General features: G+C 39.9%; 2 long non-coding RNA genes across 2 annotated transcripts in view; one reads left to right on the top strand and one right to left on the bottom strand.

The window, feature by feature from the left end:
- The window catches only part of LOC128312227 (uncharacterized), a 692,739-nt gene that overhangs the window by 28,030 nt on the left and 636,868 nt on the right, over positions 1 to 27,841 (top strand). The window lies entirely within an intron of this gene.
- LOC128312228 (uncharacterized) lies at positions 312 to 21,331 on the bottom strand. The gene is made up of 4 exons (XR_008291242.1): positions 20,782 to 21,331; positions 11,108 to 11,234; positions 2,384 to 2,477; positions 312 to 1,490 (listed from the first exon to the last, which is right to left on the bottom strand). It is a non-coding gene; the product is annotated as an uncharacterized LOC128312228 (long non-coding RNA).

The raw sequence follows: 27,841 nt of genomic DNA, 5'->3' as shown, positions 1-27,841 counted from the left end.
ACGGAGCCTGATGCAGGGGCTCCATCCCATGAGCTGTGTGGTCATGACCTGAGCCAAAATCAAGAGTCAGATGCTTCCTGAAACTTTTTTTTAAATTAAAAATACAAAATCACCATTTAGGTTTCAGATAGTTCTGGTATAAGTTACAGTGATATTGAAGTTTTGAAATAATGCTTACATTATTATTTTAAATGAGACTTCAAGGGCAACACACTTTCCATGCATCTCTCCAAAGTTCAAGTACAGACTTTCCCCCACCAAACTTACAGTAGAAGGGAAAAAAGAAAATCTTGCTCAACAAGAAAAGCATGTAAAATACCTTCAGCACAGGAAACACCTTTTATTTTGCTCTAAGAATAACTCCAGAACATCAAGCATTAAAAAACAACAGTGACAATAAATCTTTACAAATGCATTTCTCCCCACACTGACAATCGTCGAGAATATACTTTGCTCCATTACACTGTGTTATCAGAGACAGTGTAAATGATGTTAAGTATACCTGTGTGCCCTCCATCCCAGGAACCACACGAGGCTGCCTTTGCCAGGTAGAATCTGCTTGTTTTTTACCTTGCGAGTTGCCCTGGGATTTTTTTTTTTCTTTATGGTACACGGGCTGCAAATCTCAATTTATTTTTTAAACTTTGCGTTCTGAAAATGTTCAAACCTACACAAGTGTAGAGAGAATTTTATAATTAACCCTCATGTATCCACTTCACATCAACCATTATTAACTCATGGCCCATCCTGTTTCTTCTAGTTCTGTTGCTCCCTAGGTGCATTTTTCTTTGCGGGGAGAGGTGTTTAGCGGAATATAAAGCCAACGCCAGACATATTATCGTGTGTAAATCTGAGTCTCCTTTTAAGTATCTCTAAGTCAATTCCAATTTTTCCAAATTGTTTTTATATGCAGTAGACATGCAAGTTATTGCTTTTCCCATTCTAGGAAATGATTGAGGGACCTACAGATGCAATGAGGATGCTATTGGGGCTGTGTCTCTCTCCCTCCAGATGTCAATAGAAGTCCCATTTTGAAGTAGGAGGACCCATAAGTGGTAGTGATTAATGGCCTGGCCCTGTGCTGTCTGTTCTTCCTAACACTGGCGTCTTCTCAACCGTCTTCCCTGGTACCCAGTAGGGATCTGTTTCCCAGACAAAGGAGTATGTGATGATAATGGATTGAAGTTGTTTCTATGAAACTCATGAATTTTTCATGTAATTTAAATACAGATTGGGCTGGCAGGGACATGGTTCACTGAGAAACACTTTCATGCTGAGTCTAGGCATTGTGTCCTCAAAAGGCTTGCCTCTCCTATGGAGATGTGAGGAAGGAAAAATATGAAAAGAAAAATCCAACTTTGTCCTGCAGACCTGGCTTCCGTGGCTCCACTTGACCTCAAAGCTCTGCAGTCAGGGCAAAGGATAAAGGCATTTTACACTCAGGGTTTCAGCCACCTTGACTCTTGTCCCCATCACATGACTCTGCACTCCTAAAAATGAGGCTTCATTTAGCTAGATGCATTTGCGTGTTTATTCCTCTCCGTGTCTCACTATTCAAAGAAGGTATGTAGGAGATTATTAGGGCTTGGACAAAATCAAGGCATATAGTAGGCATTCAGAGCACACTTCTTAATGATTCATTCACTCCTTTATTCACTTCGTGGTTCTAGGCCTTTTTCGGCATTTTGGGGGATACTGCAGTTAAAAAGACCCAGTCTCAGTCTGCGTGAAATTTGTACCATAATGGAGGAGATAGACAATAGGTACACAAATAAATAGCAATAGTTGTGTTAAGTGATCCGGAGCAAATGAAGGGGGTACAGGTAGCACCTGACTGGAGAGCAGAGGGTAGCTACTTCAGATCAGAGGATCCATCAGTCAGGAGTGGCAGGGTCAGCTCTACCCACACTGTGGTCTGGGATCCCCAGCCCTATCTGGAAACTTTGTAGAAATCCAGATTCCAAAGATCTACTAGAAGTTTGATCTAAAGCTACATGATCTACTGAATAATTATCTCTGGAGAAGAACACTCCAGGTGATTTTTCCTGCATGAAAATTTGGGCTAGGGTACGCGGTGATCGCCAGCACCTAGACCTAAAAGCAGATTCCTGTGGCATGCCCAGAATGGGTCAGGAGGGGGCTCTGCTTCCAGTCTTTCAGGGGCCCAGGCTGCAGGAGTTGCCACTGTCTCAAACGCGTTACCGGTTGTCATGAGGAATATGAGAAAGCTCCTGGGTGTGCACACATGCACATGTGTGTATGTGTCTTGTAATTAGATGCTCCAGTCAGGAAGCGACCCGTATCACTTTTGTGCACAACCACTTGGCAAGCACTGGGCCCTGGCTGCACCCAACCCCAAGGGCCGCAGGAAGGACAGTCCTACCTTGTGCCCAGAGAAGCAGCAGCACAGGGGAGCAGGAAAAGCTGGCCTGGGGTGACATCAGGAGAGTTGACTTGATGGATGAGCAGGAGCCAGCCTTGTGAAGAGCATTCCAGAAGCAGATAACAGCAAGGACAAAGGCCACAAATCAGAAATAAGTAACTGTCTGCTCTTTGCTAATATTCAGAGATAAGAAAGAAGTGGGGGTAAAAGGTGGTTGACGCCAGGAGCCCAGAGTAGTGGTGCGTTATTTCTGCGCCCTTACTAATGACTGCAGAGGCTAGCACCAAAAGTGACATTGCATACCTTTGAGTCATCAGTGTTCCAGGTCTGGTTGGGCACGGTCTCCTTCGAGACTAGTGTGATTTAGGGAACTGGTACCACAGAGTAGAAAGTGCATGGCCCTCAGTTCCTGTCCTTGCTCTGCCACTTGGGAAATTTATTTAAGCTCTTTGACATCCTCTACAACTTGGGGGTTAGAATACCTTGCTTTTAGGGTTCTTACACAGATGTAATGAGATAAGAATCTAAGGGGCTTTTCTGTGACAAATTGTGGCATTTGTGTCTAATAGACACAAAAGATGCTCCTCTTTGTATCTAACAGTAGCCACAAAAGATACTAAATAATGTTACTGATTTAGGGTAGAATAGAATCATTACATCTTGGGAATTGAAAGAGATCTTTGAAGTCTCTTAATACATTATCCCATTCAATTCAGAAATCCCCAGAAACTTCCTGCCAGTTGGTCATATAATCCTGCTTGAAATTTTAGTGACAGAAACTGCTCTCTTTTTGAGAAAGTACTTTTCAATCCAGAATTGTATTTTCAGAGGGCCGGTTCATTGCTGTGGTTAATTTATGCCCAGGAAAAATGTGTTCTGCAGTCAAAGAAGTTTGCAAGGTTCTGGGTTCAACAAATTAATACAGCTTTCTTTATTATACACAACTTTTAGAGCTTTTCTTATTTTCATGAAAAATTGTGATTTTCTAAAAAGAAAAAAAGCGCTATGTTATGCAGTGTTTTCCAAGTAAGACTTAAGGGACGAGTGTTTTGGGAAACAAATGTTGATATAAATATTAAGCATCTCTTCTTTACATTGAAGGAATTCTATCTAACAACTTGAAACTCTTCCTTTTATCTCTGCTCTCTGGAACAGCAGATATAAGTTGGCACTGTTTTCCACAAACAGATTGCATAGAATCAACGTATGACTTAGACACATGGCCTGACACAAAGTGGAATACTCTGAGTGGTTGTGGTAGGGTACAAAGCCTTTCAATACCAGAGTCTTTGACCCCGGTTGTGCATATAAGTCGATTATCCCCAAACCAGAAAATATCCCTTTCTGACATTTCTAATTAAAACCCCGAAGAATGTATTTATCTAATGAACAAAAGGGAGATTGTGTGTAATCCTCCCTGAGTGCCTTTAATGCCTCTTTTCATCGCCATCCTTGTGCGGCCAATACTTCCTTGCAGTCCCAAGTGAACAGGGCAGCAAAATGAAGGGACTGACCAAGGCCAGTGAGGTATTCTGTGCGCCACCTCCCAGAATAGAAGGCAAAGGTGTCTGGCTCCTGTGGTCTCTGCCTATGACACCACATCTCCTAAGAGGCCATTTGATGCTGGGCGAGGAAAATGACCTGGCGACAGAATGGAAAGGTTTCAACGATACCCTTTCCCTCCTATGACACCTTTGTGATGAGATCTTCTGATGTCTCCAAATCCACATTAGTTATGTAATGCAAGGCGAAATTGCTTCTGTCATCAAAAGCGTAGGACAGTTATAGATCTGAGCATTTTGAGTAGCGAGTAATCCTTTTGCAAAAAAGACATTAAACCTTACGACTAATCTTTGCAAAAGATGAGGCATTATGGGTGTAATGCAAAGAACCCTGGAATAGGAATCAGAATACCTGAACTCTAGCCCTTGCTGTGCCACTAATAAACTGTGTGTGCTTGGATAAGACACTGCCCTCTCCCGAATCAGAATCTTCATCCTTAAAGCAAGTGCGTTAAAACAAATTATCTCTCAGTTTTAATACTACCCCTACAGTAATACAACCATGTTAAAAACTTTTATCTTCAATAAAAGGAATTCCTTTTAGCTCACAAAATCAGATACATAAGAAATAATTTTATTATTTTATTTAAATCAACTTACATGGGACTCCGAGCTCTCGTTTGGCCAAGGTAGAGATCAGTCTCAGACATTATCAGCATTAACGCTTCCTCCACAGAGATTTGGTTAATATTTTAATGACTTACTCAGTGCCAGAACATCAGTAAACCCTCAGGCCATCAGTTACAGGACCGCACCGGTCAGCATTGGGATGCCCCTGTGCCCGGTGGCCTGATGGCGTGATAACCTGTGGTTTCAGGGCACACGACTCCCGCATCATGCTGAAGGTATAGGTCTTTATGCTCAGGGTAAGAGCTTATGTCTAAAATCCTTCTTCCCTCATGGGTAATGAAACCATTTCCCTGGCCACTTCCCAGAAGCTACTATAGTGCAGTCCTATTGTCATGGGGCCTCTAGACTTTTGCCTTTTTCGACAAACTAAGAGAGTACAATTCATTTTTCTAGTGTTCCTCAAAGATATTCTCATTTCTCCCCACTCTTTGCAGAGGTTTATCCAGAAAACAAACAGTCTTGAAACTAATTTTATATTGTGCAAAAGATAGGAAGAGCTTTTGTCTTCAAGTAGCTTAACCTTTACCTGGAACAAGATCCGCCAATCAAGGAAATACTAAGTGCCTGGTTATCTGCTTAAAAAAATAAGAAAGGAGGGGTGCCTGTGTGGCCAGTTGAGCCTCCGACTTCGGCTCAGGTCATGATCTCACAGCTCATGAGTTTGAGCCCCGCGTTGAGCTCTGTGCTGACAGCTCAGAGCCTGGAACCTGCTTTGGATTCTCTGTCTCCCTCTCTCTCTGCCCCTTACCACTCGTACTCTGTCTCTCTCTCTCTAAAATAAATAAACATTAAAACAATTTTTTTAAAAATAAGAAAGGAAAAACATGGGAGACAGACATAAATGACATTTTGATAAATTATATTGGCCAGTTGGTAACACACACAACTTTATAATCTATGAAGGAAAAGGATAAAGTTTTAAAAACACTTTTTGATTCCACACATAACGTACTTTTAGTGTAGAATGCTTAAAGTCAAGATAAGCAAAAATGAAATTATACATTTAAACCGTTTATGATCCAACCTCTTAGAGAAAGTTATTTTTAATATTTCGGTGTATACACTTTTACACTTTCTCTATGCATGTGTATTATTACTATTACAAAACATAGCTAACGTTTATTGTTTTTTGGTAAGACATAAGAGGCATGAGGGAAATCTAATTCATGATTAATACAGAGCCCAAGTCTTTGAATAATGAAATATTTTAAGTTGCTATATTTATTGAGAATTTATCATACCCATATACCAAGCCTTATGCAAAACCCTTTAAGTGTATCTTTTTATTTAATCTTTGTATCAAACCCATGAGATTAATATTCATGGTACATACATCTGGTCGTTTAGAAAGTCTTTATCTTGCTTCCCTTCTTAACAGAATTGCAGTTTTTCCCCCCCACAATAATCCATTCTTCTCCTTTGTAACCTATCCCACCTGTAACTTTAGGGGTGGGCCTAATTGATACAGGAGTGATTCCATTCTAACAGGCAGTGATTCATTCAGCCAATCAGACATGTAAGACATTAAATCTCCAGTAAGATATGGAGTGTTGGCTGGGCATTTCTGGAAATGCTATAGCTGAGTATGATGTCATGTTTCTTATTTTTGATCTATTTTGAATTAGTGTTTCTGCTTCTTGAGGCTACAAGCATCTTGACTAATACAGTATTGTTAGGTCATTTCTACAGATAATGAAATTGAAGTTCACCAGTTGCCCAAGTTAGTAAGACAGACTCCATCTTGGTTCTGAGTCCAGAATCTCCACTCATAAGCTTGATTTTTTTTTTTTTTTTTTTTTTTTTTTTTTTTTTTTTACTTACAGGTCACCGGTATTTCTTTTTTGGTGAACTCACTGTTGACATCCTTCAGAAAGGCACAGTTTAAGGCCAATATATATTTTGCTTTCTATAAGTTTAGATAAGACTTTTGTGAAAAGCTTCTGGCCAAGTTCTTATACTTATTTTTAAGGCTGCCACTTTTATTTGTAAATGAACCTCACCATTGTTTTTTTATTATTTTTGGTGCTATAACTCTACAAGGTTGCATTTCAGTATTAATATAACATATACTAAAAAAATGGTGAACCAGTTATAACTTACTACTTAAAACAAGCCATCTGGCAATGCAGTCCTTTTATTTGGGTGTCTATTCTCTTTTCTGCACTTTGACTTGTAGTAACTTCTTTTCCTACCACCCATCAATTTTTAAGTTTCTTGAATGCAGAGGCTGTATATCTTTATATTTTTATTCTTTTACGCTAAGTGAATAGAAATCTGGTCCATTTATGGGAGGTAGAGGCAGTATCGTTGCATTTACTGAGTGTTAAGTAATGATAGGTAATAAGCATATTCTAGGGGTGTATAAATGATGCATAGTCATCAAATAACCTATAGGTTAGATTTTATGATCTTCATTTTATAGCATAGTTGAGAAAAAGTTCAGAGATGATAATTAACTACTGTTTCATTTATTCAGTTAGCAAATATTTCTGAAGCACAGCCAACCTGTCAGACACTTTGATAGTTTCTACAGATACAGTGGGGAACAAGTTATTGTTCCCGTCTACAATAACTTTATAGTTAAAGGACAAAGACAAAGAAGAAGCAGTTATGATAGAGTGAGATTGAGAGGAAAGCCCAGTGGAATATGGGAGCAAGAAAGAGAGACACCTGACTAAAATGTGGTGATTAGGGAGGGTTTCCTTAAGGAGGCTACATCTAATTTGAATCCTACCAAGAAAGTAAGAGCTGTCCAGGTAAATTTACACTTAGGTAGGTCCAACTTTCATCTAGGGGGATTGGCTAAGACTTCAAAGGAGAAGGATCCCATGTATAAGTCTCTGTGGCATATTGTGAGCCATGGCATATTCAATGAGGTTAGAGGTGGGGCTTGATGGGGATGGTGAGAGGTGAGGCTGGAACAGTAATTCATTTTTTTTGAATTACCTTAAATGATATGCTAAGAAAGTTGAAGTTTGCCCTGAGTCACTTTGGGCCCTTGGGTAGAGGAATGATTAATTTTGAGGGCAGAGAATGTTTTAGATGAGGGTATGGTAAAGCTTTTCTGTAAAGGACCAAATAGTAGATAATTTCACCTTTGTGGGTCATAATCTCCCTCTTGTTTGGTAGCATCCCCTAAAGCAGCAATAGACAGTACATTCATGTGTAAATGAATGTACATGGCTATATTCCAGTAAAACTTTATTTACAAAACCAGACAGGGGATCAGATTTGGCCAGTAGGCTGTTCTTTGCAGAACCCTGGTTTAGAAACAAGTGAAAATCAGGAGATAGAAGGTTGTTACAGTAATGCAACCAAGGTCTGAAACAGATAATGCAAGTAGAAGTAGGCAGATTTATGAGATGTAAGGAAATGGTTTCACCAGGACTTAGAGATTGATTTGATCTGTGCATAGAAAGCAGAATAAAAATGATTCTTAGAGGACTGGTATAGGCCTTGGTGTAGATGATTCTGCTTCAACTGAAAACAGAGTTGGTTAGGGGTGCCTGGATGGCTCAGTTGGTTAGGTGTCCAACTTTGGTTTAGGTCATGATCTCGTGGCTTGTGGGTTTGAGCCCCACGTTGGGCTCTGTGCTGACAGCTTGGAGCTTGGAGCCTGCTTCAGATTCTGTGTCGCCCTCTCGCTCTCTGCCCCTCCCCTACTCATGCTCTGTCTCTCTCTCTCTCTCTGTAAAATAAATAAACATTTTAAAAAAAGCTGGTTGGGAGAGTGAGGTGGGAAGAAAAGTTCTCTTTAGATAAATTGAGGATAAAATATGTGCCAATGTTCAGGTGAACGTTTTAGTGGGCAGTTTGACATAATAAGTTTAGGTACCCAGGGGAGAAGTCTAGGCTAGCCAAAAAGATTTGATCATCATTGACATATCTGAAGTGTAATTGAAGGTAGGGGAGTGGGAGAAATCTTCCAGGAAGAGCGAGGATAGCAGAGGATTGGGAATGGCACCCCAGGGGACTATGATACCCAACGTATAGGCAGAAGAAGCGGTTTCCATGAAGAGAGCTGAAGAGGAGTCCCAAAGAAGTATGAAGGAACAAAAAGAAGTGTTTCCATGGAAGACAAAAGAATAGACCAAGGAAAAGACAAAATTAATGGTATCTAATACTGTGTCCATTAGTTTTTGGCAAGTGGTTTTGGATGAAACATTGTTAGAGGAGTAAGGGGGAATAAAACTTGTTTGTAGTAAACGGAGGAGTATGGTTGAGGGTGAGTATTGACTTCTTTTTTGAGAAATATGATTGTGAAATGGAGAAAAGAAATAGATGGGGTATGTGTGATTTTTAATGAAGAAGGGAGAGACTGGATGATACTTACTTTTATGATGGGAAAATACTTGAGAGAAGGCATTGGAGATGCGTAATAGGTGTGTAGTTGATGGAAGTTCTCAGAAGAAGTGGACAGAAATTGGTTCCAGGGCCAAGGTTACACACTTCAAGGGCAGGAGAAAGGTTACAGCTTGTTCCTTTGGGACAGGGAAGCAGGAAACAGGGGAAATAGTTATTTTAGTGAGTTAGTAGGTAAGGGGTTGGCTAGGAAGCCAAGAGAGGTCTATTTGGTGTAAGAAGTTTGAGGCAAGGTATTTCCTAAGAGGAAAGGTTTTTTGTTGTTGGTTTGTTTTGGTGTTTGGAAGCTTCAAAGACGTGGAGAAGATTGAAAACCCCTCTTTGGAAAACTCACGAGGAAAATCACATGTTTTTGGCAGGTCTTCAGCTCATACATGGCAAATCTGGTACTGGAATTCTTATCTCTAAGTCTAGAACCACTATTTCATCCATTATACAATGCTGGCAGTGAGAACTTTAGTAGTTTTATGTTTGCATGTTACATGGAACTAACTAGTTCCACGGGACCAAAGACATCTATTTCTCAGGATTCGGCCCTTTATTCTAGTTCCTCTTACATAGCATTTGTGAGGCACTGATGGAGTCTTGTTTAAAAATTACTATGTACATAGAGGGGTGCCTGGGTGGCTCAGTTAGTTAAGCTTCGACTTCAGCTCACGTCATGATCTCCTAGTCTGTGAGTTCAAGCCCTAGGTTGGGGTCTGTGCTGACAGCCTGGAGCTTGGAACCTGGAGCCTGCTTCAGATTCTATGTCTCCCTCTCTCTGCTCTTCCACCACTCACACTCTGTCTCTCAAAGAAGAACAAATCTTAAAAAAAATTTTTTTTGAAGTGCTGTATACATAGAGACTTGCCTATATCACTTTGTGCTTTGATGATAACAGACCGGGTGGGAAAACATTTTAACATGCACTTGGCCTTCCCCAAGTAAATAGCCTACTAAGGCCTTGCTCCAAGTGTAAGTAAAGAGGATAGTAGGAAAAGACAAAATCAAAAAAAGCAAAGATAAATCATAAAGAGTCAAACCAGGGCTAAATGAGAAAATTCCACCCTGTAAAAGGAGCGACATTTTGAATGAAAATTCAATGCAGTTGTCAAGGCCCTCCCACAATAGCAAGCTTTCTTTGGAGATTTTAGGGTCACTAAAATGACTGTTCTATGCTCTCCAGTCCTCAGACCAGAGAGTGAGAAATGGGTTGAAAAATGTCCTTCCTTGTTGAAAGTTCCTCGCTACCACCCTGTTACTTATGGTCCATCTCTTTCTTCTGGCTCCACCAAGTAGTTATTTATTAGGAAATTTGAAAAAGTCCAGTATAAACTCACAGGTCAGTGGTGAATCCACACAGATCAGTTGATGAGAGTAGGCTCCCATAGCTAGCTGACCTACGGATGAAGAAACCGGGGAAAACTTTTTCACTGTTTCCTTATAGGGTGTATTAATTTGTCTAATTCTATAACATCCCCTCTGTCGTTTTCCCAAAGAATAAGATCTCTTCTTGGGAACTGTTGGGTCCTTTTTTTTTTTTTTTTAAGTTCTTATTTATTTTGAGAGAGAGAGAGAGAGAGAGAGAGAGAGAGCATAGCAGGGGAGGGGCAGATGGAAAGAGAGGGAGAATCCCAACGCAGGGCTTGATCCCACCAACAGCGAGATCATGACCTGAGCTGAAATCACAAGTCAGATATCTAACTGACTAAGCCACCCAGGCGCCCTCTGGTTGGGTTCTTCTAATGTACATCCACAGGAGAGAACTATCAGAGGAAGTACGAGCAAGTTGAATTAGAATGGATATTCTAATGCACTTTTTTGAGGGGTCTATAAATGACAGAGCATTTCACCAAGCATTTATCAGTGTATATAAACTCAGTTATTTTGGACTGCCCAATTATGTGCTACATTAATATTTTATGTACAGCACACTACATTTCATAGTGTCACTAAAATTAAATTTGACTACTGCAAAGCCCTGGCAGCAAACCAAGTTGTGTAAAACGTGCTTATAGCATCATTTACTCAGATGTCTACCCTGTTCTAATCATCTACGGTTCAAAGCAACAGAAGGCTAGATTTCTTCCGGTAATAATTTAATAACCTAGATAATCTTTCAAATATGAAGGTTCAGCCACTCCTCAAACTGGAAGTTAATGTTCCCCTTCCCTCAGGCTTCTGTTACCTAGGTAATGTTCCTTTCAGCGACGGTAGCCACGATTGGCTCTTGGCTAGGCAGTGTCCAGCCTCCTCTCACAGATCTGCCGTACATCCTGGAGAAGCCACCCCCGGCCAGGCTGAGAACCACAGCTCTAGAAATTAAGGAGATTGTGATATATTTGTAAGACATTGCCTACATGAGTGAAGGCTTTATTATATATGTGTGTATATATGAATTTATCTAAGACTGCCAGCGAGTAAAAACAACTAACCAAGTCATAAACTATTCTTTTCTTCATCTCTTAATTCTGATGACTAAGTGCTTCATAAGAGATTTAGTCTTGTTTGCATTTTTTAGTGTCCCTAAATAAATGAAAATTTGTTTTCAATCTCCCAAGTTTTGCTTTTTGTATCTTAAAGTCGGCTGAGGGCATGTGTTCAAATGTGGACACATCTGTTACAGACTTTCATGTCTTAAGCCATAGGCCAAAGGGACAGTTCACCAAGGATGAAATTAATCTTTTTCCTGGGATTGTTTTCGTAGGCATTGTTTTAATTTCTGGTACCTATCACTTTCATTTATCTTTATTTCTATGATTTAAAGAATTAAAGATTGAAAATTCTCTTCCTTAGTTGATCTGACTATGTTAAAGATATACTCTGGAGGATATTTTTACATTAACAAGGTGCAAGTATTTTTTTTAAACCTAGTTTAAGTTAATATTAAAATTTAAATTACAGATTATCTGAAACCAAAAATACAGAAAATCATATTACAGACTCCTGTGTACCTGCTACTGAGATTAAACAGGAGATGACGATTTTTAATCCTTAAGAAAGAATATCTAAAATCTGAACAGTATAATTAGTGAACTTGATCAATGAATGATGACAGTTTTGTTTCCTTTCAGTTGTTACTCCTTTCTTTTTGTTACATCATTGAGCTGGCTAGTGTCTTCCATATGATGTTGAATAGAAATACGCTTTTTTATTTTTTATTTTATTTTTTTTATTTATTCATTTTTGAGAAACAGAGTACAAGCAAGGGAGGGGCAGAGAGACAGGGAAACACAGAATCTGAAGCAGGCTCCAGGCTCTGAGCTGTCAGCACAGAGTATGACGTGGGGCTTGACCCCACGAACCATGAGATCAAGACCTGAGCTGAAGTCAGATGCTTAACCGACTAAGCCACCCATGCACCCCAGAAATAGGGTTTTTTTCTAAAGGAGTGATTCAGATGTTTTATCATTAGGTTTGTTGTCTAGTTTAACGAGATTCATTTTACCAGAATAAGGATGTTTCTTCCTATTCCTGATGCTCTAAATGTTTCCTTTCCCCCCATCCCCTACCCCAGGGAAGAGGTGTTGAATTTTACTGCATGTTTTGTATTCTTCTAGAGATGGAGATGTTAATAGGATATTTTTATTGACGTTATCTTTTTAGAGCGATTTTAGGTTTATAGAAAATTTGAGGGGAGGGTATAATAAAGGTTTCTTACATATTCTCTATTCCCACACATGCATAGCCTCCCCATTGTCAACATCCCCAACAAGGGTGGTACCATTGATTACAAGATGAACCTACACTGGCACTACATAATCACTCAAAGTACATAGTTTCGTTTTGGTGTAGGTTCAATGGGTTTGGGCAAATGTATAAAGACATATATTTATCATTATGGTATCATATAGAGTATTTTCATGAATACACTGAAAATCCTCTGTGCCCCACATATTCATTGCTCCTCTGCTCCTCAACTCCTGGCAACAGCTGATTTAAAAAAATTTTTTTTACTCTTTCCATAGTTTTGCGTCATGTAGTTGGAACCTTACAGTAAGTAGCCTTTTCGCATTGGCTTCTTTTACTTAATGATATGCACTTAAGTTTCCTCCAAGTCGTCTTCTGGCTTGAGAGCTCATTTCCTTTCCAGTGTGGAATGATATTCCACTGCCTGGATGTACCCCAGTTTATGAATCCATTCACCTACTGAAGGGCATTTTAGTTGACTCCAAGTTTTGGCAATTATAAGTAAAGCTGCTATAAACATCTATGTAAAGGTTTTTATGTGGGCATATGTTTTATCTCCTTTGGGTAAATACCAAGAAGTGAGTTTTCGGGATCATATGGTAAGAGCTTGTCTAGTTTTGAAAAAAACAACTGTCTTCCAAAGTGGCCAAGTACCATTTTGCATTCCCATCAGCAATGAAGGCGAGCTCCTTTTGTTCCTCATCCTTGCCAATATATGGTGTTGTCAGTGTCCTGGATTTTGTCCTTCTTATTGGTGTGCAGTGGTATCCAGAAGGTTTTTAGGGACCTCACTGATAGTCTAGTTGGTGTTAGGGCCTGAGTCAGATCTCCTAATCTCTAAATAGTTTTGCGATGCTTTTTGCCATGTAGCATGAATGCTTTTTACTGAAATTCTTAATCTTTCCACAGTTGCTAAACTGATTTCTGTCATTCCTCAGTGTCAGAACAGACATTTTTTGCATTTGAATCTTTACATATTTAATCAGTTGAAACTCAGAACACTCCTATCACTTTTAAATCAGCATTAGCCCCAGGAAAGTCACTTAGCAAAGTAAAATAAAATGAAATAAATAAGTAAAATGTGTGAATACATGAGATTCATGGCGGTGGAAAGAGCTGTATTTGTTTTCAAAGTAGTATTGCCTTTCAAATTTGATTTAGCAGCAAACTGTATCTTCAAACAAAATATAACCAGAATGCCAACGTCAAAAATAGATAAAACAGCATCTCATATTGATAGCTTCATGGTGGGCAGAGTGAGATGTGGATCTGGGTTCCTTTTTCATAAGCAACTACCAAATTTTTACCCTTCCTGGCGCTGGGAGGTCCCTCAGATGTCACAGAACATTGTCTACAAGGCAGAGTTCTAAGATAATTATATATGTTTTTTGACAAATATGATAGCTTCTATACATTTAAATAGGCATTGCCTTTTAAAATTTGAGAATTTACACATTTCTTATGGTACACTTTTATGGTTAAAACACAATATATACAAGCAAGAAACAAAAATAACTTAGTATTTCTATTTCTACTAGGCTTTTGTACCTACTTAAGGAAATCACCATAGGAAGTTATATTTTTGTTCCAATCATAGTAACATTTCTCAAAATATATTTGGATTGCTCATTGAGCCTATTTATGAACCACTGTAGAAAACAAGTATCAATAGATTAAAGTAATAACTTGTTTTGAATGAAAATGGAATTACCTTCACTGCATGGATCTTTTGACTATTTCCAAAAATCAAAACAAACATCAAAAGGATGTTTTGCCACCATTACAGCTAAAGGAATTGCAAATGCCAAATGTAGTTTTAAAAGAAAAGTTCCCAATATGATATGACCGTGGGGCAATCGTAGCATCATTAGAATAAATGTATAGCCTCCTTTATGGTGATTGCCTTGAAGGATTCTGTGTTACTATGGCTGTGTTGTGGTATGTTTGTTCAAGACAAGTCACGCCTGTTAGATTCAGAACAGATTACAGTGTAGGGAAGATAGAGAATGAGCAAGAGGGAAAGGATTTCCAATTGGGTCCGACTGGTGAATCTTGTTACAACCTAAAGGGCAAGGAAAGTCAAGAGTGGCCACAGGGACTTAGTGGTGAAGACTGAAAAATAAATCAATGTATGGAGAAAGGACTCTGAGGGACAGGTGTAAGAGAGAACAAATTAATTTTATAAAACAGGAGTTTTAAATCATTGAAACTTGATGAAGCTCTCGGAGTATGATTGACCTAAGAAAGTAGCTTTGGTATGGTATAGAACTTTCCAGATTTGAATTAGCAGCCATGGGTTTAGTTTCTTCCTCCACTGCATTTGACCTTGGGAAAATTACTTAACCCCATTTGTGTTCATGTACTATTTTGCATGTATCTCTATCACAGGCCTTATTACAATATATCTTTGTGAGCCATTCATGCATCTGTGTCTGTTCTTAGACTGAGTATTCAAGACAGCTTTCTTAACTTATTCATCTTTGCCATTTCTAGTGTCTGGAAGAGACTGGCACAAAACAGATGATCGGTTGTTGTTTGTTGAACAAAATGCAGAGCTGTAAACATTAAGGTCACAACGGAAAGTTCTTTGTGAAATGTAGAGGACTCTACCACTACCATTAAAAATAACAATCTGACAACCTAGTTGTGACAAAAGAAACGAAAATTTTGATATGAGATATTGCTCAATTTTATCCTTTTTTAATACATTCAGTTTCCAAAAGGTTGAGATATTAAAGTGTTCTCTGTTGTGTGAGTATAGGTAGAAGTTGGCATTGATTCTAAGCAATCGAAATGGCAGCAGTTGGATTGGACTATTTAGGGATTACATTCACATAGTCGTGAATATCTCAAGTTTAAATTGCCCCTTGCCTGGTGGCAGAATTTTGGTAGGAAAGTACTAGATTTCATCAGGGGATCCTTCCTCAGTGACTTCCATGAGCTGCTTTTCTTCATCCTGTTATACTCTTATGGAGAGAGGATCGGTATTTTCCTTTGATTTGAAGTTAATTTGAATCATACTCAACACTGAAGTGAGTATCCCTTTGCATGCTTTTTTTTTTTAAATTTTTAATGTAGACTTATTTTTGAGAGAGAGAGAGAGAGAGAGAGAGAGAGAAAGAGAGTGCGAGTGGGGGAGGGATAGAGAGAGAGGGAGACACAGAATCCAAAGCAGGCTCCAGGCTCTAAGCTGTTGGCTCAGAGCCCGACGTGGGGCTTGAACTCCCGAGCCATGAGATCATGACCTGAGCTTAACAGACTGAGCCATCCAGGCGCCCAGCCTCACATGCTTTGTGTGGTACCAGGTTCCTATCTGGTGGCTTGTGTTTCATGTTTTATCAGACACCCCACAGTGTAGTTATCTTGACCCAGGCAGGAACAAGATCCACCTCTGCCTGAGCTGGCCTGGAGACTTGTAGATGATGCCAGCTTTCCCTGGGAGATCTAGGTAATGCTTCATGCTGTTGGGAATCCTGAGGATAATGGCTTTGACCTATGGTAGGCCTCCTAAACCTAGACTATGAACTTCTCCTGGGATGAGTCTGGTGCAGATCACATGAATGGAAAACAAAACATTCAGCTGCCATTTTGATGATCCTTAAAAACTCTCGAATTGCTAGGCAGCTTTCCAGTAAGGATGCTGCACTACAGTAGTTCAGTCTCTTATCAGGTTATGCTGTCCCATTTCATAAGCTCCTCCCCATTTATTATTCTTCCATTCCAACCTTGAAAAACATTTGTTCCCAAGTATGACTCCAGTTGATTATCCAGAGGTGTCAGGCATGATTAAACCCTACCTTATATCATACATCATTCTTTTTTTTTTTTTTTCCATTGGGGGCCCCGAGAGAAATGTCCTTTTCTGCTCCTTGCTGCCACAACAAATAAGTTCCCCTGTACTGTATTTACAGAAAGACATATTTCCTGATGTCTGTGCCCTGCACAGGTTAGCAGATTGGATGGCAGTAGTTAGGATCATCATAAATCCATTGCTGGCATGATATGTCTGGGGTGTTCCCAGCGGTCAGACTCATGGAGCTACCATAAATGGCTGTCTGAGAAGTGACAACCAGAAATAGTACAAAGGTTCTTCTTGCCCCTCCCACCTTGATCACATTGGGTAACAAAAGGGAATCCAGGAAGTCTGAGCATCACTGTGTGAGCTGAGAGCTGTCCTCATTTCCTGTGTGTGCTGAGTCTGGAGCCTGGGGGTTTAACTGGAGAGTGTGTGTTTGGTTGAGCCTTAGAAGAAGCCTGGGTTCAAGAACTGTCCCCTCTCTTTCACATTTACACTGAGTCAGGTGAGGAAGGTCTTTGAGCTTCAGTTTCTTCATCTGTAAGTAGGGGTGATAATATGTAAGTCACCATCCGTGAAGATTAAATCCCATAAGTACAAGAATATGCTCTGTAACCTGCCTGGTGTATAGGAGTGTAAAGACTTGGTGTCTTCTGCCGTGTGCTCGAAATTTAGGTCTTGCTTCCTGCTTGGGTCTCAAAACCAAAGTGTAGGTTCACATGGCTGCTTCCGCTGTCCTGCCTTGCTCTACTGCATTTCACTGACCTCTGGGTTTGGCATGACCCTCGGCCCTGGGTGGACATCTCCCTATTGCTGTGTTTGGCTTCTGTGTTTACCCTCAGGCTTGACTCTGTCTACTTTGCTTTCTGGTGTGTTCTTGGTCTCCATTCTGTGTTCCCACATCCCAGTTCATTGCCCTGCAGCTTTCCCCTTCCTCAGCTAGCCAGAGTTCCACCTGACAAAATGTTTCAAGAGCTTTTTTAGGTAGTTATAAATGGAGTCTTTTCAGGATACAGTTAATCTTTAAAAAAAATTTTTTTAATGTTAATTTTTTGAGAGAAAGAGAGGGCAGACAGAGGGAGACAGAGAATCTGAAGCATGAACTCACGAACCATGAGATCATGGCCTGAGCTGAAGTTGGATAAAACGACTGAGCCACCCGGGAAACCGCACCATGATACAATTTATCTTTACGTGGAATTTGATTTTGTATATGGTCGAGGTTAGGAAACTAGATTTTTGTCTTCCAGATGGGATTCTGTAAGTTTCAAGTAAGATTCTTGGATTGGAAGGGAGAGACATTCAGCACTTCAAAGTAGCCTGAAACTAAACTAGCTTAGCAAAAGTCTGAATTTGGAGATGGGCCAGGTAGGGAAGAGAGTAAAGAAGCAAAGCCTTTTAAAGGCCTCATGTCATCATGTGTGCTTATGGTTAATTTTTAATTTTCGTATAATATCAGTGCAATATCAGTTTTATTAGGACTTGTAATGACTAGAAAAATAACTATTAGAAAAATCGAAGGGAATGTTAGAATTTCAGAATAAACCAGAGGGAATGTGCTAGACATAAGTAGGAATTTGAGTAAGCTGCGAAAGGAAAGAGAACTAGAAACGGTCAGGATGTCCCTGGAACCACAGTGGAGGTGACGGCCATCTTGCCAGTGGAAAATCCCCCAATGGAAGGTCCCGAATAGCGCGCCAGAAGGAATTGAAGGTCAGCCAATCACCAAGCGACAGCACAACCTGGTGCGAAAAAGCCCACCTGGACCTAAGAAGGGCTGCTGCTTAAAAACCCTGCCCCACCACACCCGGGCACGACTTCCTGACTCCTCTCTCTCTCTCTCTCTCTCTCTCTCTCTCTCTCTCTCTCTCTCTCTCTCTCTCTCTCTGAGTTGCGGAACCTCGCCTGAGACCTTAGCTCCCAATAAAGCCTTTGCTAAAATTTTTTGCTTCTCTTATCTTTACTCTGCCTTACGCCTGGCCCTAACAGAAAATAAACGGTGACCTGAGCCAAAATCAAGAGTCGGATGCTCAACTGACTGGGCCATGCAGGTACCCTTGTTTGTGCATATTTTTAAAACCCTGGGCTTTTGGTCAGTAACTGATGAACCCCAGTGAGGCAGAGGCGGAGAGGTCTAGAGGAGTTGGAGCTTGTTTGGGCAGGAGATACTGGGTTCGTGGTCTTGAAGGGGTCAGGGTAGAGACTCTGGGTGGGCATGTGCCTTTGGTCTTGCAGACTGTCTCTGTGGTAGGCAGCCAACCATGGAAGCCTCCTGAATGTGTGCGTCCCAGGACAGGGGCCTTTGCCGTGCTCTTAAGTGCAGTATTCCAAGTGAAAGGACTTAAAAGGTCTTTTCCCCCCCTACTTTATAAGAACTCACAAAAGGTTGAAAAAATATTTTTGTCTCCCTCCCCATCCGCCAGGCCAGGAGGGCTAAAGTCCCAAAGGGGGACATATGAGACGAGATTCCAGTATTGGCTCAGATACCACATCACCTGGTTTTTCTGTTTGTGCTTTCCTCAGGGGTGAAATGGGAGTAGTTTCCTCTCCCGGGGACATTTAAAAAAGATGAATGTTGAGTTTGAGGAATCTGAAGGAATGTACCCTGAGTTGAAATCCGTGAGGAAATACTGCGCTCACAGCACGTGGAGCTCCAGGACTCCCTTCCTTTAGGTCCACATGTCTCCCAGAGGCAACCCCACTTACTCTTAGAGCCAGGATGCTGCTCTGTCATGTTCTTCCTCCCATGGCTCAGATACCAAGGGCTTGTTTCCTCCCCAGTGCACTTTTATAGTCTCGGTTTTTCAGCCCAGATGCCCCAGCCGGCCAGGTGGCTTTGCCCTGGGGGTGCAGAGGCCTCTGCCCATGAGGAAAGAGGAAACTCACAGATGAGGAAGTGATGAGAGAGAATGACTGGATACATCTGAGACACCGAGCCCGGTTTTCCTCCCTCCCTTCCTGGATCCTCCTGAGTTTATCCCTTCCCTGCAAATAAGCACCTTGAGGCAATTAAAAATGCTGAGCTCTGTGGTGCTATCACACCAATTAGGTCTTTATTCGGAGGAAATTAGTTCTGAGACAACAGTCAACAGCCTGTCCTTTGAGGTGGCTCGGGGAATACAAACCTCACAGACATTTGGAGCCTTTCTGCTGACTACCTGCCTTTGAAGGAAAGAAAGGCTTTGCCCGTTGCTTTTGTTTCTCGAAAATGCCAAAAGTAATGGGGACCATGACAGGATTAGCAGTGGAGTCAAAGTCACTGCTTCCACTGAAGGTGGGAACACAAGGGAACAGCTTCAAGTGCTCACATTTTCTCCTTCTGGGGATTACTTTTAAGGAGCATCTTTCAAAAATATCTGTGTGTTTCCCTCAAATCACTAAAACAAAGGCAAACCAAAACAAACCCACAGCATCCAAGAGGGGGCAGTTTTCCCCTCAGCTGAGGCACTATTTGCCGAATTGCAGTCTAGGAGTGATTTTTATAGCCCGGTTATAGATGGCTGGAAATCAGGAGGTTTTGATGGAAATGTGGACCGACTTTTAAGCTGTATTGATGCTTGTGAGTGCTGCTATGATCAAAATGTCCTTTCTCCACCCGACTCCCCAGGCTCTTTAATTCTTATAAATAATGTGCTAGCCTCTCTCACTGAAGCTGGTCAGTGAAGCAGCCAGGGAGATATGATTAAGGAATAAAATTCCCATTCTGGGTCAGGAAACACAACCCTGGGTTTGATTTCAAACCATTCAGCTGGGACAGAAAACAAACAAACAAACAAACAAACAACCCTTTTCACAGCCCAGTTACCTCTGAGCAGCAGTGAAATGGTTAATGCCTCCTTTCTGTTCCCTACCCCCAACTGGGGGTCCCGAGGGCAAGACTTGGCTCTCCCTGACCTCTAAGCCCCAGCCCCTCTTGGCAGAATGTCTTGATGTGGAAAATAGCAGTGCCCTTCAGAGCTCCTCCAGTGAATTTGTTGCTGTTGGTGTTTTACAGTTTCAGGGATGAGAGATGCTCAGTGTTGATAAATGTTCTGGCACCGAGTTGTGGTCTAGATTTGGAAATTTCGTCTCTTAGTCAACTGATTGCTACAAACGAAGCAGAGATACTCACTCTTAACTCTGAGGGATATAATTGGAACTCTTTCTCACATGAAACCAAGGTCTCTGCCTTTGGAGAGCTCGTAAAATTTGAGGCCTTTGTCACTGCTTTCAGTCACAGAGTGCTCTCAGATCTTAGTCCCACACATTTGTCACTTTTCGACGCCCCTCCCCCTAAATAAAGCATACATTCCAATCTATTAAGTTCTTCGCACATCAGAGCCACCAAAAAGAGGTCAAATAATACAGTTTGGCACATTTTTTACTTTGTCACTTACCGTGGAGATTTCCTAGTTAGAAAAAAGTTGACAACTGCCCTTGAAAACATGAGAATATGGAGATTTTCTGCCTTGACAGGTTTCTTTTTGTTCCCCCTTCTTTAGTCTCAGAAATCAGGCAGTCTCTGTATTCCATGAAGTGTAAAGTTTAGTTGGATGACTTTTCATAAACTTCATTTTTAACACATTTTCTCTCCTCTTGTATTTCTATAATATATGCAGAATGCCAGGCTCCTCAAAAGAACTTTACAGGTCATTTTCCTGCCATAATAGTTGAATCAGCAGCAAATGCACTTCATGGTTTAAATGCAGTGACAGAAGTAGTCTGACAGCAGAAATATGTACTGGATGGTAACTTCCACAAAAGCCTTGCGATTTTCACATGAGTAGAGCTTATGGCTTTTTTTTTTTTTTTTTTTTTTTTTTTTAAGATCAGCTCTGTGTAAATACGGACGAAGAACATTTATTGGCTCTGTATTATCAAGTGCCCTTGACCTAGTGACATTATTGACTTTCCACCATTGCCTTTATATGTATTGGTCCAAGAGGACACAGCCGTAATAGCTCTGTCCCCCAACAATTAATTTTGATCTGTTCTATGTGATGAGCCTTACAGAAGCCCTTGAAAGGGTGACTTTCGAGTCAGCATGTGCATGTGGATGTGCACACACAATTTTCTCAACCCCCAAATTAGGTCACCTGGTCTGGTTTAAGATTTTTCTTCTTGTTTGTGAATCTCTTGACATGGAAAGAGTGGCACAAGTAAAACAATAAAACTGTTTTTAGTTATTATCAACCATGAGATGTCTTTATGGAAAGAATAAACGTAAATGAAATTGCAGTGGTTGTGCTAAAATTGAAATTCTCATTGGTAGCAAGATAATCTGTTAAAATTCTCGCTCAGGGTGCCTGAGTGGCTCGGTCAGTTAAGCATCTGACTTTTGATTTTGCCTCAGGTCATGATCTCGCTGTCATGAAATCAAGCCCCATGTCAGGCTCCCTGCTGGGTGGGCTCCTTGCTGGGCATGGAACCTGCTTAATATTCTCTCTCTTTTTCTCTGTCTCCCTCTGCCCCTCCTCTGCTCGTGCATATGCACATGTTCTCAAAAAAATGAAAAATTCTCAATATTGAAAGCTTCCACATTTTTTTAAATGACAATTTCATAGATACAATACAAATTTATTATCTATCTGTCTATCACTCTATCTATCAAGATTAGTACATAAGGATGTTAATAGATGAGTATCTTAGCCAGTTTTGGCTGTATAACAGAATACCATAGATGGGGTGCCTTTAATAACAGGAAATGTCTCACAGTTTTGGAGACTCTTAAGTCCAAGATCAGGCTACCAGCATGATCTGGAATTCTGATAAGAAAACTTCTTTCTGGTTTGCTTTCTTGCTATATCCTCATATGGCCGAGAGACAGAGGGCTCTGGCTTCTTCCCATTCTTGTAAGGAGACTAATGTTTGTGAAGGTTCCACCCTCATGACATCATTATCTCTCAAAGGCCCACCTCCATAGACCATCACATTAGGGATTAAGACTTGAACATATTAATTTGTACAGCCTGGGTGTGGTTTGGGTGGGACACAAACTTTCAGTCCATAACAGAAGATTCCCATTATTGAATCTCACTGGATGAACCTAGAAAAATTGAGCAAAGAAAACTTAATTTACTAATCCCCTATTCATTGACCTTGGCATTGTTACTTGTTTTTAACTCCCATTATTTAATATGCAAAATAGAAATAGTAATTGTCTATGTCATGACCATTTCATCTCAGGGAATAAATGAAGATTAAGTACTGTAAGTATTTTGTGTCCTTGGATCAAAGCAACATATCAACAAGTGTGCATTTTCCAATGTGCAATTTCTATATTATAATTAATGTGCTTGGTTGTTTTGTAATTTTTTAATGTTTATTTATTTTAATATTTTTTTAATGTTTATTTATTTTTGAGAGAGACAGAGTGCAAGCAGAGGAGGGGCAGAGAGAGAGGGAGACATGGAATCTGAAGCAGGCTCCAGGCTCTGAGCCATCAGCACAGAGCCTGGTGCGGGGTGAGGGTGGGGGGACGCTTGAACTCACTAACCAGGAGATCATGATCTGAGCTGAGGTTGGATGCTTAGCTGACTGAGCCCAGCATGTTTTGTTATGTTTAATACTAGTATTTGAATCATAATAAAAGCCCTTTTTCCAAGTGCAAAGAGTTTACTGTGGAGTTTTGTTATTCATGGTGGTCAAAATTAGAAACCAATTGCCATTTTAGGTTTTAATTTTTCTTTCTTTTCCCCTTTCCATTGCTCCTTTCCTTTCTATATCACCTTGAATAATTGTACAATACAGAAAAGTTTGGAGAGGAATGTAACAAGTATTCTATATTTGTATTGTTGTGTAACATACTGGCTCAAAACTTTGTTGCTTAAAACATTAATCATTATTTCTCAGGTGTGAGGGGCTACATAGGAAGTCCTACTGTTCTGGACTTGGCTTACTTTTGCATGGGTGGTGTTAAAAGATAAACTGAGGCATATTAAAAACTTAAGAGTTTATTTGAGCAGAACTTGATTTGAATCAGGCAGCATCCAATCTTGCAGATACATAGGAGCTCTGAGGAGCTGTACAAAATGAAAGATTTTTACAGGTAGAAGGGAGCAGGAACAAAGAAGTGGTAATAGAAAGCATGTTTGTTACTGTAAGGTTACTTTCCATTAGGGACTAATGGGAAGTTTATCAGGTGGGTTACCTAATTAGTGCCAATCATACAATGTCTTTTTTTTTTTAATTTTTTAATATTTATTTTTAAGAGAGAGAGAGAGTGCATGTGCGTGCATAAGTGGGGGAGGGGGAGAGAGACAGAGACAGAGAGAGAGACAGAATCTGAAGCAGGCTCCAGGCTCTGAGCTGTCATCACAGAGCCTGACATGGGGCTTGAACTCTGGAGCCATGAGATCATGACCTAAGCCGAATTGGACACTTAAATTACTGTGCCATTCCGGCTCCCCAGTTGTATAATTTCTGATGGACTGGTTTAAGATTCCTTTTCTGGGACAGCTGATACTGTAATTAAGTTTTGGTTTGGTGACATGGAGGTTAGTGTAAGCAACTCCGTTTTGGATCTGCTGTGTTGGTTTTAACAAACTTCCCCTTTTGATTAGACTTTCAACCTGAGACACTTGATCAAAAATTAAAGGTATTAGTGCTACTCTCATCTACTGCTCTGAGCCCTTGAGTTGTTTTTGATGAATCTCTCTGCTATTCACAGGTTACAACATTGGGTTGATATTCTTTAAGTTACTTAATTTCTTTGTTCCTTTTCTAACATTGTGTTCTTAGGGAAATAATTTGCTTGGTGGTTAGTGACTACATATGTATGTATGTATGTTTGTTTCTTTATTTATTAAGTTTATTTAGTTTGAGAGAGAGCATGTGTTCTCAGGAGGGGCAGAGAGAGAGGGAGAGACAATCCCAAGCAGGCTCCATCCTATCATTGTGTAGCCTGATGCAAGGCTTGAACCCATGAACTGTGAGGTCATGACCTGGGCCAAGATCAAGAGTCAGACACTCAAATGAATGAACCACCCAGGCGCCCCTGCAAACATTCATTTAAAGCTTTTGAGAGAATACAGAACACAAGGGAGACTACTATGATTATTATAGGCAGAATAATTCCCAATGTCTGTAGTGTACTTCGGAGCCATATTCCCCAAAACCCGAGCCATTCAGAATCAAATGAGTCAAAGAAAGGCTCTGGTTGAAGAAGTCAGTTTCTTAAGCCAATTGGCTTGTTCAGTGGTCTTATGTAGCTGAGTCTCAGGTCCCCCAGAAGTGTCCATCTGAGTGCAACAAGCTGTGTTGGCCATAGCACAAACACCTCCTTGATCAGCTAAAAGATTACCAAGAGCTATCCTGTAATCAAGAATAACTTTGACTAGGGGCATCTGCGTGGCTTCGTTGGTTAGCCTCTGACTTCAGCTCAGGTCATGATCTCGTGGTTCACAATTTCAAACCCTGCATAGATAGGGCTCTGCGCTGATGGCTTAGAGTCAGGAGCCTGCTTTGGATTCTGTATTTCCCTCTCTCTCTCTGCCCCTACCCCACTCGTACTCTGTCTCTCTCTCTGTCTCAAAAATAAATAATAAAACATTAAGTAAAAAGAATAACTTTGGCTAGAGAGTCTGTGAATTTTTATTGGGCAGCTATTGCTTTAGCAGTGGATTCTGCAATCAAGAAAGCAGTGTTCTTGTTCCTATGTCTTGGGAGGAAATAGTCTACCTTGATGTTGACTACTCCTCTTCTTAGTCAATTTGATTTTTAGGTTTCTGGGGTTTACACTGGACCAGATGTCAGATGGAGCCTTCTTCACTTGTGAAATAGGCACCCACGTTTTGACACCTTGTAATTTAGCACTGGTGTCAGTGGTCAAGAGTACTAAGAAGGGTCCTTTCCAGGAATCTCACTTCTGCCAAAGCATCAGAGTAAAACAGTAACTGTCTCTAAATGACAAAAGCTTTAAAAGTGCCCATGGTTAAATATCTGATGAGAGTTCATTATAATGAAATTGACAAGGAAATTTAGTTATTTCTATGGCACACGACATTTTAAGATAATAACTGGGATTATGACTGATGACATTATACCAGCACACACCAGATTTCTAGGAATTTCATACAGTTTATGGAATACTTATATTAATTAGCATATAAATTAATTGGCATATAAATATAACCTAAGAATGTTTATCACTTATTTGATAAAGCTGCCCATGTAATTTGATATACCAAATAAAGATAATTAGTTTAATATCTCTCTCTTACAAGGTGAGAGATAAATCCTTTGAGATTTTCCAGGGACCCTCTAAGAAATCTCAAAGTTATTTTGTGGTCCAAAAGATTCCATTTGGAATTTGATTTGAGAAAGTCACCAAAATGTCAAAAGGTTTGAACATTTGACTAAATAGGATCACAGATCATTATGAAATAATACTTAATTATCTATTTAACCAAAGTGATAATGTAAGCTTTTAAAGGCAAACATCGAGGGTTCCATAGCTGTGAACAAAACTTAACACTCAATATAGAGGACTCTGTTTTCTTAAAAAAAAATTTTTTTTAAATGTTTATTTATTATTGAGAGACAGAGAGACAGAGGATGAGCATGGGAGGGGCAGAGAGAAGGGTAGACACAGAATCCAAAGCAGGCTCCAGGCTCGGAGCGATTATCAGCACAGAGCCTGACGATGCGGGGCCCGAACCCACAAACCATGAGATCATGACCTGAGCTAAAGTTGGATGCTTAACCGACTGAGCCACGCAGGTGCCCCAAGAAGACTCTGTTTTCTTATAGAGCTGATACAAAGTGAAGCACAGTAGATTTTTTTGGTAGGGCATGAAATCTTTGCTTTCCAGGTAGGTTACCCCAAAAATAAAGAAAACTAAATAAGCAAAAAAAAAAAAACAAAAAAAAAAACAAAAAAAAAAAACCCAAACAAACTCTTTTATAATCTTTTATTAAGAGCAAACTGATAGTCCAGGAAAGCTTGGTCCTTTAACAGAGAGAAAACCAAATTCTAATTTTGCCCTAGGTTTTTTTGATATTAAAACAAAATAAAACAAACAAACAAAAAAACCCACTTAAGTAAATCTGTTCCAGGCTTAGCCAGCTTGACCACACATCAAATGCCTTTCCCAAGATTCCTTTTCCACAAATCTTCAACAACTTTTTTAATATTAAGATTTTGTCCTTTTTAAAAAAATCTCCTTTTAGAACAGTCTGTCATTTTACTTTCCATATCTACTTTTCATGCAGTTGTTCTCATTCACTCTAATTATTTCTAAGTTGTTTTACTAAATACATTGATTAGTACTATTAATTTGTAGACTCCTTTATTCCTTGTGAAAACTTAAAAGTCGGCAGTTATGTCTCTTATACTAGCATTCTGTGGATTGGCAAGTTTATGAATACATCTCGTAATTTCTACATCTCATAAGAGTAGACTCTTACAGTAAATTTTTCAGTGTGGCAGGAAGCATCATTACTCACAGACCAAAATATATGAACCTATGTTCAGTAATTAATATTTCAGTATTTTATCTTATTTGGAAATGATCTGGACATTCAATGAATATTCATTATTTAATTTATCTCAGTATAATATAACTTGAAGGTTTCAAGTTGCCAAAAAGATTTTTGAAACTATTAAAAAAATTTTTTTAATGTTTATTTTTTTTTGAGAGACAGAGAGGCAGAGCACGAGCAGGGAGGGGCAGAGAGAGAGAGGGAGACACAGAATCCAAAGCAGGCTCCAGGCTCTGAGCTGTCAGCACAGAGCCTGATACGGGGCTTGAACCCACTAACTGTGAGGTCATGATCTGAACTGAAGTTGGATGCTTACCTACTGAGCCACTCAGGCACCCCAGTTTTTGAAACTATTTTTAAGTTGGCATACCATAAAACATAATTATTGTTCAAAGTTTATTTATAAACTTTGGCTTACATCTATTTAATTTAGTTATTCCTAACAATTATACTTAGATTACTGATGAAAATTCCATGAGACATTAAACAGCTAACCATCATCTTAAATTATCTTTCTCACAAGTTCTGTGTGACTCCTTCTGTTCTATCTTCTGATACCAGAACTATTAAAAATGTAAACTGAGGCATATTAAAAGATTTAAGAATTTATTTGAACAAAAGTCATTTCAAAGCAGGTGGCATCCAATATAGCATATAGAAAGAAACTCCAGGGAACTGTATAAAATGAAAGACTTTTATAGGCAGAAGGGAGCAGGAACAAGGAAATTATAATAGATAAAAAAGCAGATTGGTTATTGCAAGGTCAGTTTCCTTTAGGGGATGGCAAAAGTGCATCAGGCAGATGACCTAACTAGTGTTGATCAGGTGATTCTTGATTGACCGGTTTAATATTCCATTTCTGTTCATTCGTTTTGTTTCTTGAATTCTGCATGTTAAGAGACAAACAAAAAACAGACTCTTGTATCTAGAGAACTTAACTTGGTGGTTTGCCAGAGGGGAGGTGGTTAGGCAGAT

This window comes from Acinonyx jubatus, chromosome D4, assembly GCF_027475565.1.
Source record: "Acinonyx jubatus isolate Ajub_Pintada_27869175 chromosome D4, VMU_Ajub_asm_v1.0, whole genome shotgun sequence".
In the NCBI taxonomy this organism is placed as follows: Eukaryota; Metazoa; Chordata; class Mammalia; order Carnivora; family Felidae; genus Acinonyx; species Acinonyx jubatus.
Note: the sequence above shows the minus strand (reverse complement) of the source record. Positions and strands in the feature narration are given on the sequence as shown.